The sequence below is a fragment of the Plecotus auritus genome (genome assembly GCF_963455305.1).
Source record: "Plecotus auritus genome assembly, chromosome: 3".
NCBI lineage: Eukaryota > Metazoa > Chordata > Mammalia > Chiroptera > Vespertilionidae > Plecotus > Plecotus auritus.
Window position 1 is genome coordinate 93938903 of NC_137772.1, and position 9669 is coordinate 93948571.

The window sequence follows — 9669 nt, forward strand, 5'->3', positions numbered from 1 at the left end:
CTCTACTTTTTATATTGTACTAGAGAACCAGTGCATGAAATTCATGCACTCAAGGGGTAGGGAGTTGGGGGAGGGGGGTCCCTCAGCCTGGCCTGCGCCCTCTTGCAGTCCGGATGCTCTTGGGGGATGTCCAACTGATGGCTAGGAGCGGGCCTAAGCCATTAGTCAGACATCGGTAGCGCTGCCACAGAGGTGGGAGAGGCTCCTGCCACCATGGCTGCACTCACCAGCTGTGAGCTGGGCTTCTGGCTGAGAAGCGCTCCCCCTGTGGGAGCGCACTGACCACCAGGGGGCAGCTCCTGCATTAAGCATCTGCCCCCTGGTGGTCAGTGCACGTCATAGTGACTGGTTGTTCCTCCATTCAGTCGATTGGCATATTAGCCTTTTATTATATAGGATGTGATTTAGGAAATTAATACATTTTAAAAATAATTATTAGTCTAAAAGCCAGCATTATAATTTTAATTTGTAACTCTACAGTTTGTTTTCTTCATAATTTAAAAGATTAATACATTTAAAAAATTATTAGTTTATATTTTGGTTACACAATGTATAAAGATGTAATTTTGTAACATCAAAAAATCAAAGGGGTAGGAATGGAGTTGTAAAAGAGCAGTTTTTAATGTTATTGAAGTTAAGCTGGTGCAAATTTAAATTAGAGTGTTATAGCTTAGATTGTTAAATGCAATATCCATGGTAACTACAAAAAAATAGCTAATGAATATACACATAAAAGCAAATGAGAAAGGAATTTAAATGTTTCAATATAAAAAAACTTAACTAAACAGAAAAGAAGAAAGTAATGCAGTAAATGAGGGACAAACAGCTATAAGGCATATAGAAAACATATGACAAAAGTAAGGCCTTTCTGATCAGTCATTACTTTAAATGTAAATGCATTAAACTCTCCAATCAAAATATAGAGATTTGCAGAGTGGATTAAAAATATGATCCAGCTATACAGTATGTTGTCTACAGGAGACTCTCTTTACTTACTTATTTATTTAGTAGAGGCCCGGTGCACAAATTTGTGCAAGGGTGGGGTCCCTTGGCCTGGCCGGCGATCGGGGCCAATGAGAGCCATCTCACCCAGACCCGATTGGGGCCAACTGGAGCCAGCCAGCTGGGGTGGGGGGGACTGTGGGAGGTTGGCCAGCTGGCCCCGATCTGGGCTGATCTGATCAGATTGGGCCAGGCGGGGGGAGGGACCACGGCTTGCCAGGGGGATGGACCGTGGGAGGTTGGCTTTGGGAGAGCACTGACCACCAGGGGGCATCTCCTGCATTGAGTGTCTGCCCCCTGGTGGTCAGTGCATGTCATAACTACCGGCAAGTTGTCTGGTCGTCCAGTTGTCTGGTCGTAATGGTCGCTTCGGCTTTTATATATATAGATTAGAAACCAGGATCACTGGCTATCATTTTTCTAATATGTGGTACTAATTGTCTCATTCAGGATGGTCTCAGGTGTACCTATCAGTTAAAAATGATTTGTGATGCTTAGACTTCATTTTTATTATTTATTTTTTTTCCAATATATTTTATTGATATTTTACAGAGAGGAAGGGAGAGGGATAGAGAGCTAGAAACATCGATGAGAGAGAAACATCGATCAGCTGCCTCCTGCACACCTCCCACTGGGGATGTGCCCACAACCAAGGTACGTGCCCTTGACCGGAATCGAACCTGGGACCCTTCAGTCCGACGCTCTATCCACTGAGCCAAACCGGTTTCGGCTTTATTATTTATTTTTAAAAATTATTATTAATTATTTAAATTTATCTTTGTTTTTGAACGGATTACAGATGTCCCTCTCTGCTCCACCGTTGACACTCTCCATCCTGTACTCAACCCCCCAGGCCTACTGCATTATTGTAAATTTTATGATCTTTTAATTTTATTGTTAAATTGCAGTTGGTATTCAATATTATTTTATATACTAGAGGCCTGGTGCACGAAATTCTTGCACTGGGGGAGGTGTCCCTCAGCCCAGCCTGCACCCTCTCCAATCTGGGACCCCTCAAGGGATGTCTGACTGCCAGTTAAGGCCCAATCCCTAAACTGGCAGTCGGACATCCCTCTCACAATCCGGGACTGCTGGCTCCCAACCACTCACCTGCCTACCTGCCTGATCACCCCCTAAGCACTCCCATACCAGCCTGATCAATGCCTAACTGCTCCCCTGCCAGCCTGATTGCCCCCAACTGCCCTTCCCTGCCTGTCTGGTAACCCCCAACTGCCCTCCCTTGCCAGCCCGGTTGTTCCCAACTGCCCTCCCCTGCCAGCCTGGTTGCCCCTAACTGCCCTCCCCTGCAGGCCTGATCCCCCCAACTGCCCTCCCCTGCCAGCCTGGTCGCCCTCAACTGCCCTCCCTGCCAGCCTGGTCCCCCACAACTGCCCTCCCCTGCAGGCCTCATCGCCCTCAACTGCCCTCCCCTGCAGGCTTGATCACACCTAATCATATCTACCTTGGCCCCTGCCACCGTAGCTTTGTCCAGAAGGACTTCCAGATGGGTGTCTGGTGTAATTAGGATATTACCCTTTTATTTGTATAGATGGCTGTTCGTATGTCTTCTTGGGAGAGGTGTATTTTCAGGTCCTCTGCCCACTTTTTGATTGGGTTGTTTGTTTGGTGTTGAGTTGTATGAGTTCTTTATATATTTTGGAAATTAAACCTTTGTCAGAGATACTGTTTGCAAGTATCATCTCCCATCTGGTAGGCTGCCTCTTTGTTTTGTTGTCAGTTTCTTTAGCTGTGCAAAAGCTTTTTAGTTTTATATAGTCCCATTTATTTATTTTTACCTTTACTTCCCTGGCCTTTGGGGTCAAGTTCATAAAATGTTCTCTAACACCAAGGTCCATAAGTTTGGTACCTATATTTTCTTCTGTGTAACTTATTGTTTTCAGTCTTATATTTAGGTCTTTGGTCCATTTTGAATTAACTTTTGCACATGAGGACAAACTGTAATACAGTTTCATTCATTTGCATGTGGCTTTCCAGTTTTCTAGCACCATTTCTTGAAGAGACTATCTTTACTCCATTTTGTGTTTCTGGCTCCTTTGTCAAAAATTATCTGCCCAAATACATGTGGTTTTAAAGCTTGGCTCTCTATTCTGGTCCATTGATCTGTGTGTCTGTTTCTCTGCCAGTACCATGCTGTTTCAATTATTGTAGCTCTGTAGTATTATTTGAAGTCAGGTAGCATGATACCTCCAATGTCGTTCTTTTCTTTTTTTCAGGATTGCTTTGGCTATTACTTTGGTCTTTCGTGGTTCCATACAAATCTGATGATTTCTCATTCTATTTCTTTAAAAAATGGCATTGGGATTTTGATGGGGATTGCTTTAAATCTGTATATTGCTTTGGATAATATGGCCATTTTAACTATGTTGAGTCTTCCAATCCATGAACACAGGATATTTTTCCATTTGGTTGTGTCTTTTTCAATCTCTTTAAATAATGCTTTGTAATTTTCAGTATATAGGTCTTTCATGTTCTTTGTTAAGTTTATTCCTAGGTAATTTATTCTTTTGGTTATAATTGCAAAAGGAAATTTTTCCCCATTTCTTTTTCTGAAGTTTTGTTGTAAGTATACAGGAAGGCAATGGATTTTTCCTACAACTTGACTATATTTGTTTATTGTTTCTAATAGTTTTTTGGTGTAGTACTTAAGGTTTTCTATATACAGAATCATGTCATCCACAAAAAGTGAGAGTTTGACTTCTTCTTTCCCTATTTGGATGACTTTTATTTCTTTATCTTGCCTTATTGCTCTGGCTAAGACTTCCAGAACTCTTATGTTGAATAATAGTGGTGAGAATGAACATCCCTGTCTTGTTCCTTATCCTAGAGAAAAAACTTTCAGTTTTCACCATTGAGTATGATATTAGCTTAGGGTTTATCATATATGGCCTTTATTATGTTGAGGTGCTTTCCTGTTGTTCCTATTTTATTGAGTGTTTAATCGTAAATGGATGTTGTATCTTATCAAATGCTTTTTCTGCATCTATTGATGAGATCATATTATTTTTGTCCTTTCTTTTGTTAATGTGGTATACATTGATTTATTTGCATATATTGAACCATTCTTGTGCCCCTGGAATAAGCCCCACTTGATCATGATGTATTATTTTTTTCATGTACTGTTGTATTCAAGTTATTAGTATTTTGTTTAGGATTTTTACATCTGTGTTAGCTCACTTATTTTGTTTTTTAGATTCCATGTAAATGAAAATCACATTGTATTTGTCTTTCTCTGATTTATTTTACTAAGCATAGTGCCCTCTAGGTCCACCCATGTTGTCCCAAATGTGTGTCCCCCCAAAAAAAGTATACATACTTTGAATAATTATAAAGGCAGTGTTTATTAAAATGCATTTCATTTTCAAAATGTAATAGATCAGCTGTTAAAGCATGTATACATTTTTGGGGAAAATATATACATACATACATACGTATATATATAATCTCACATCTTTATCATTCATATATTGATGGGCAGTTAAGTTGCTTCCATATCTTGGCTACTGTAAATAATACTGCAATGAGCCCTAGCTGGTTTGGCTCAGGGGATACAGCATCGGTCTGCGGACTAAAGGGTCCCAGGTTCGATTCTGGTAAAGAGCACATGCTCAGGTTGCAGGCTCGATCCCCAGTAGGGGCGTGTAGAAGCCAGCCAATCAATGATTCCCTCTCATCATTGATGTTTCTATCTCTCTCTTCCTTCCTATCTGAAATCAATAAAAATATATTTTAAAAAATAATACTGCAATGAACATAGGGCTGCATATATCTTTTCAAATTAATGTTTTGAATTTCTTCTGCTAAATACCCAGAAGTGGAATTGCTGAATCATATGGTAGTTCTATTTTTAATTTTTTGAGGAACTCCCATACTGTTTTCCATAGTGGCTGTACCAATTTGCAATCCCACCAACAATATGCAAGGGTTTCCTTTTCCCTACATCTCCAACACTTGTGATTTGTTCATTTATTGATGATAACCATTCAACAGGTGTGAGTTGATATATCATTGTGGTTTTAATTTTCATTTCTCTGATTAATAGTGATGTTGAGCATATTTTCATATATGTCTATTGGCCATCTGTATGTCCTCTTTGGAGAAGTGTCTATTCAGGTCCTTTGCCTCTTTTTTTAAATTGGATTGTTTGTGAGTGTTGTTGTTTTTTGGTGTTGAGTTTTATAAGTTCTTTATAAATTCTGGATATTAACCTCTCATCAGATGTACCATTGGTGAACATGTTCTCCCATTTAGTAGGTTGTCTTTCCCTTTCGTTGATGATTTCCTTTGCTGTGAAAAAAACTTTCTAGTTGATATAATCCAACTTGTTTGATTTATTTGGTCTTGACTCTAATTTTTTTATGGAACCAAATATGAAGGCTTCTAATATTCAACATTAGAGGTTAAGTTATACCATACTAGAATGGTAATATTCCACTTGTTTGCAATATTGCAATGCTGACTCATTTAAAATAAACAAACAAACAAAAATATTTTATTAGGGAAAATGTCAAGTATTTATAAAAAATTAAAAAGAAGACAGTAAATAATGAATCTCCCATATATCTATCATCTAGCATCAACAAGTATTGGTTTACAGCCAATTTTATTTCATCTACATCCCACCAAACACCTCCACAACTTATGTCTTCCATCAGATTTTTTTCTTATCATATTCATTATTATTTTTTATTATTTAAAGTATTACATATATTAGTACATATATCTCCTTTTTTTTCCCATTGACCTTCCCCCAGGCTCCTCTACCCCCTGTCGCATGCCCTCATCCCACCCTGGCAGTGTCTTGTGTCCATTGGTGTGCTTATATGCATGCATACAAGTCCTTTGGATGATCTATTTCCCTCCCTCCCCAACACTCCCCAGCCTTCCCACTGTAGTTTGACAGTCTGTTTGGTGCTTTACTGCCTCTGTATCTATCTTTTTATTCATCAGGTTATAATGTTCTTTATTTTCGATAAATGAGTGAGATCATGTGGTATTTTTCTTTCATTGCCTGGCTTATTTCACTTAACATAATGCTCTCCAGGTCCATCCATGCTGCTGCAAATGATAAGAATTCCTTCTTTTTTATAGCAGCATAGTATTCCATTGTGTAGATGTACCATAGTTTTCTAATACACTCATCTGCTGATGGGCATTTGGGCTGTTTCCAAATCTTAGCTATGGTGAATTGTGCTGCTATGAACATAGAGGTGCATATATCCTTTCTGATTGGTGTTTCTAGTTTCTTTGGATATATTCCTAGAAGTGGCATTACTGGGTCAAATGGGAGTTCCATTTTTAGTTTTTTGAAGAAACTCCTTACTGTTCTCCACAGTGGCTGCACCAGTCTGCATTCCCACCAGCAGTGCACGAGGGTTCCTTTTTCTCCACATCCTCCCCAGCACTTGTCCTTTGTTGATTTGTTGATGATTGCCATTCTGACAGGTGTGAGATGGTACCGCATTGTCATTTTGATTTGCATCTCTCAGATAATTAGTGACTTTGAGCATGTTTTCATGTGTCTCTTGGCCTTCCTTCTGTCTTCTTGGGAAAAGATTCTATTTAGGTCCGTTGCCCATTTTTTTATTGGATCATTTATCTTCCTTTTATTAAGTTGTATAAGTTCCCTGTAGATGTTGGAGATTAAACCTTTATCAGTGATAACATTTGCAAATATGTTCTCCCATACAGTGGGGTTTCTTGTTGTTTTGTTGATGGTTTCTTTTGCTGTGAAAAAACTTTTTATTTTGATGTAGTCCCATTTGTTTATTTTCTCTTTAGCTTCCATTGCCTAAGGAGCAGTATCGGTGAAGAAATTGCTTTGGCATATGTCTGAGATTTCTCTGCCTGTGGATTCCTCTAGTATTTTTATGGTTTCCCGTCTTATGTTTAAGTTCTGTATCCATTTTTAGTTTATTTTTGTGTATGGTGTAAGTTGGTGGTCTAGTTTCATTTTTTTGCATGTATCTGTCCAATTTTCCCAACACCATTTATTGAAGAGACTGTCTTAACTCCAGTGTAAGTTCATGCCTCCTTTGTCAAATATTAATTGAGCATAGTGGTTTGGGTCGATATCTGGATTCTCTATTCTATTCCATTGGTCTATATGTCTGTTCTTGTGCCAGTACCAGGCTGTTTTGAGAACAGTGGCTTTGTAATACAGCTTGAAATCGGGTATTGAGATCCCACCTACTTTGTTCTTCTTTCGCAGGATTGCTGTGGTTATTAGGGGTCTTTTTTTATTCCAGATGAATTTTTGGTGAATTCTTTCTAGGTCTGTGAAATACGCCGTTGGTATTTTAATAGGGAGTGCATTGAATCTATAGATTGATTTGGGTAGTATGAACATTTTAATGATGTTGATTCTACCAATCCATGGACATGGTATGTTCATCCATCTGTTTACGTCTTCCTCTATATCTTTTTTCAGTGTCCTGTAGTTGTCCACATATAGGTCTTTTACCTCCTTAGTTAAGTTTATTCCTATGTATCTTAATTTTTTTGGTGTGATGGTAAATGGGATTGCTTTTTTAGTCTCTCTTTCTGTAAGTTCACTATTGGTGCATAGAAATGCCATAGATTTCTTGGCATTAATTTTGTATCATGCTACATTGCTGAATTCATTTATTAAGTCAAATAGTTTTTTAATGGAGTCTTTCAGGTTTTTTATGTACAATATCATGTCATCTGCAAATAAGGACAGCTTTCCTTCTTCTTTTCCAATTTGGATGCCTTTTATTTCTTTTTCTTGTCTAATTGCAATGGCTAATACTTCCAGTACTATGTAGAACAGGAGTGGTGAGAGTGGGCATCTCTGTCTTGTTCCTGTTCTTAGGGGAAATGGTTTTAGTTTTTGCCCATTGAGTATGATGTTGGCTGTGGGTTTATCATATATGGCTTTTATTATGTTGAGGTATGATCCTTCTATTCCCACCTTCTTGAGAGTTCTTATCAAGAAAGGGTGTTGGATTTTGTCAAATGCTTTTCTGCATCAATTGATATGACTCTGATTTTTATCTCTCAATTTGTTTATGTGATGTATCACATTTATTGATTTGTGGATATTGTACCATCCTTGCATTCCTGGGATAAATCCTACTTGGTCATGGTGTATGATCTTTCTGATGTACTGTTGGATCTGATTTGCTAGAATTTTGTTGAGGATTTTGCCATCTATGTTCATGAGGGATATTGGCCTGTAATTCTCTTTCATTGTGTTGTCTTTATGTGGTTTTGGTATTAGGGTGATGCTGGCTTCATAGAAAGAGCTTGGACGTGTTCCTTCCTCTTGAATTTTTTGGAATAGTCTGAGGAGGATAGGTTTTATTTCTTCCTTGACTGTTTGGTAAAACTCCCCTGTGAAGCCGTCTGGCCCTGGGCTTTTGTTTGATGGAAGCTTTTTGATGACTGCTTCAATTTCTTCCATAGTTATTGGCCTATTGAGATGTTTAGATTCTTCCTGATTGAGTTTTGGAAGGTTATATTATTCTAGAAATATGTCCATTTCCTCCAGGTTGTCCAGTTTGTTGGAACAGAGATGTTCATAGTATTTATTCGCAATCCTTTGTATTTCGGTGGAGTCTGTTGTTATTTCACCTCATTCATTTCTGATTTTGTTTATTTGGGTCCTCTCTCTTTGCTTCTTGGTGAGCCTGGCTAGAGGTTCATCAATCTTGTTTATCCTTTCAAAGAACCAGCTCTTGGTTTTGTTGATCTTTTGGATTGTCTTTTTGGTCTCTATGTCATTTATCTCCTCTCTGATCTTTATTATTTCCTTCCTTCTGCTTACACTGGGCTTTTCTTGTTGCTCTCTTTCTAACTCTTTGAGTTGTAGGGTTAGGTAATTTATTACCATTGTTTCTTGTTTTTTTGCAGTAGGCTTGTAGAGCTATGAACTTCCCTCTCAAGACTGCTTTCGCTGTGTCCCACAGATTTTGGATTGTTGTGTTTTCATTGTCATTTGTTGCCATGATGTTTTTTATTTCTTCCTTGATCTCTCTGGTAACCCAGTCATTGTTTAATAGCATGCTGTTTAGTCTCCATGTGTTTGATATTATTGGATTGTTTTTATTGTAGTTGATTTCCAGTTTTATGCCACTGTGATCTGAGAAGATGCTTGATATGATTTCTATCTTCTTGAATTTGAAGAGACTTTGCCTATGACCCAACATATGGTCTATCTTTGAAAATGACCCATGTGCACTTGAGAAGAATGTGTATTCTGTGGCTTTGGGGTGAAATGTTCTGAAGATGTCAATTAATTCCATCTGGTCTAGTGAGTCATTTAGGATTGATGTTTCTTTGCTGATTTTTTGTTTAGAGGACTTGTCCAATGGTGATAGTGGGGTATTAAAGTCTCCTACTATGATTGTATTGCTGTCAATCTCTCCCTTGATATCCTCCAGGAGTTTTTTTATGTATTTGGGTGCTCCTGTATTGAGTGTGTATATGTTTATCAGAGTTATTTCTTCTTGTTGGATTGCTCCCTTTAGTATTATGAAGTGGCCTTCCTTATCTCTTGTTATGTCCTTCACTTTGAGATCTAATTTGTCAGATATAAGTATTGCTACCCCAGCTTTTTTTTCATTTCCATTTGCTTGAAAAACCTTTTTCCATTCCTTCACCCTAAGTCTGTGTGTGTCTTTTTTT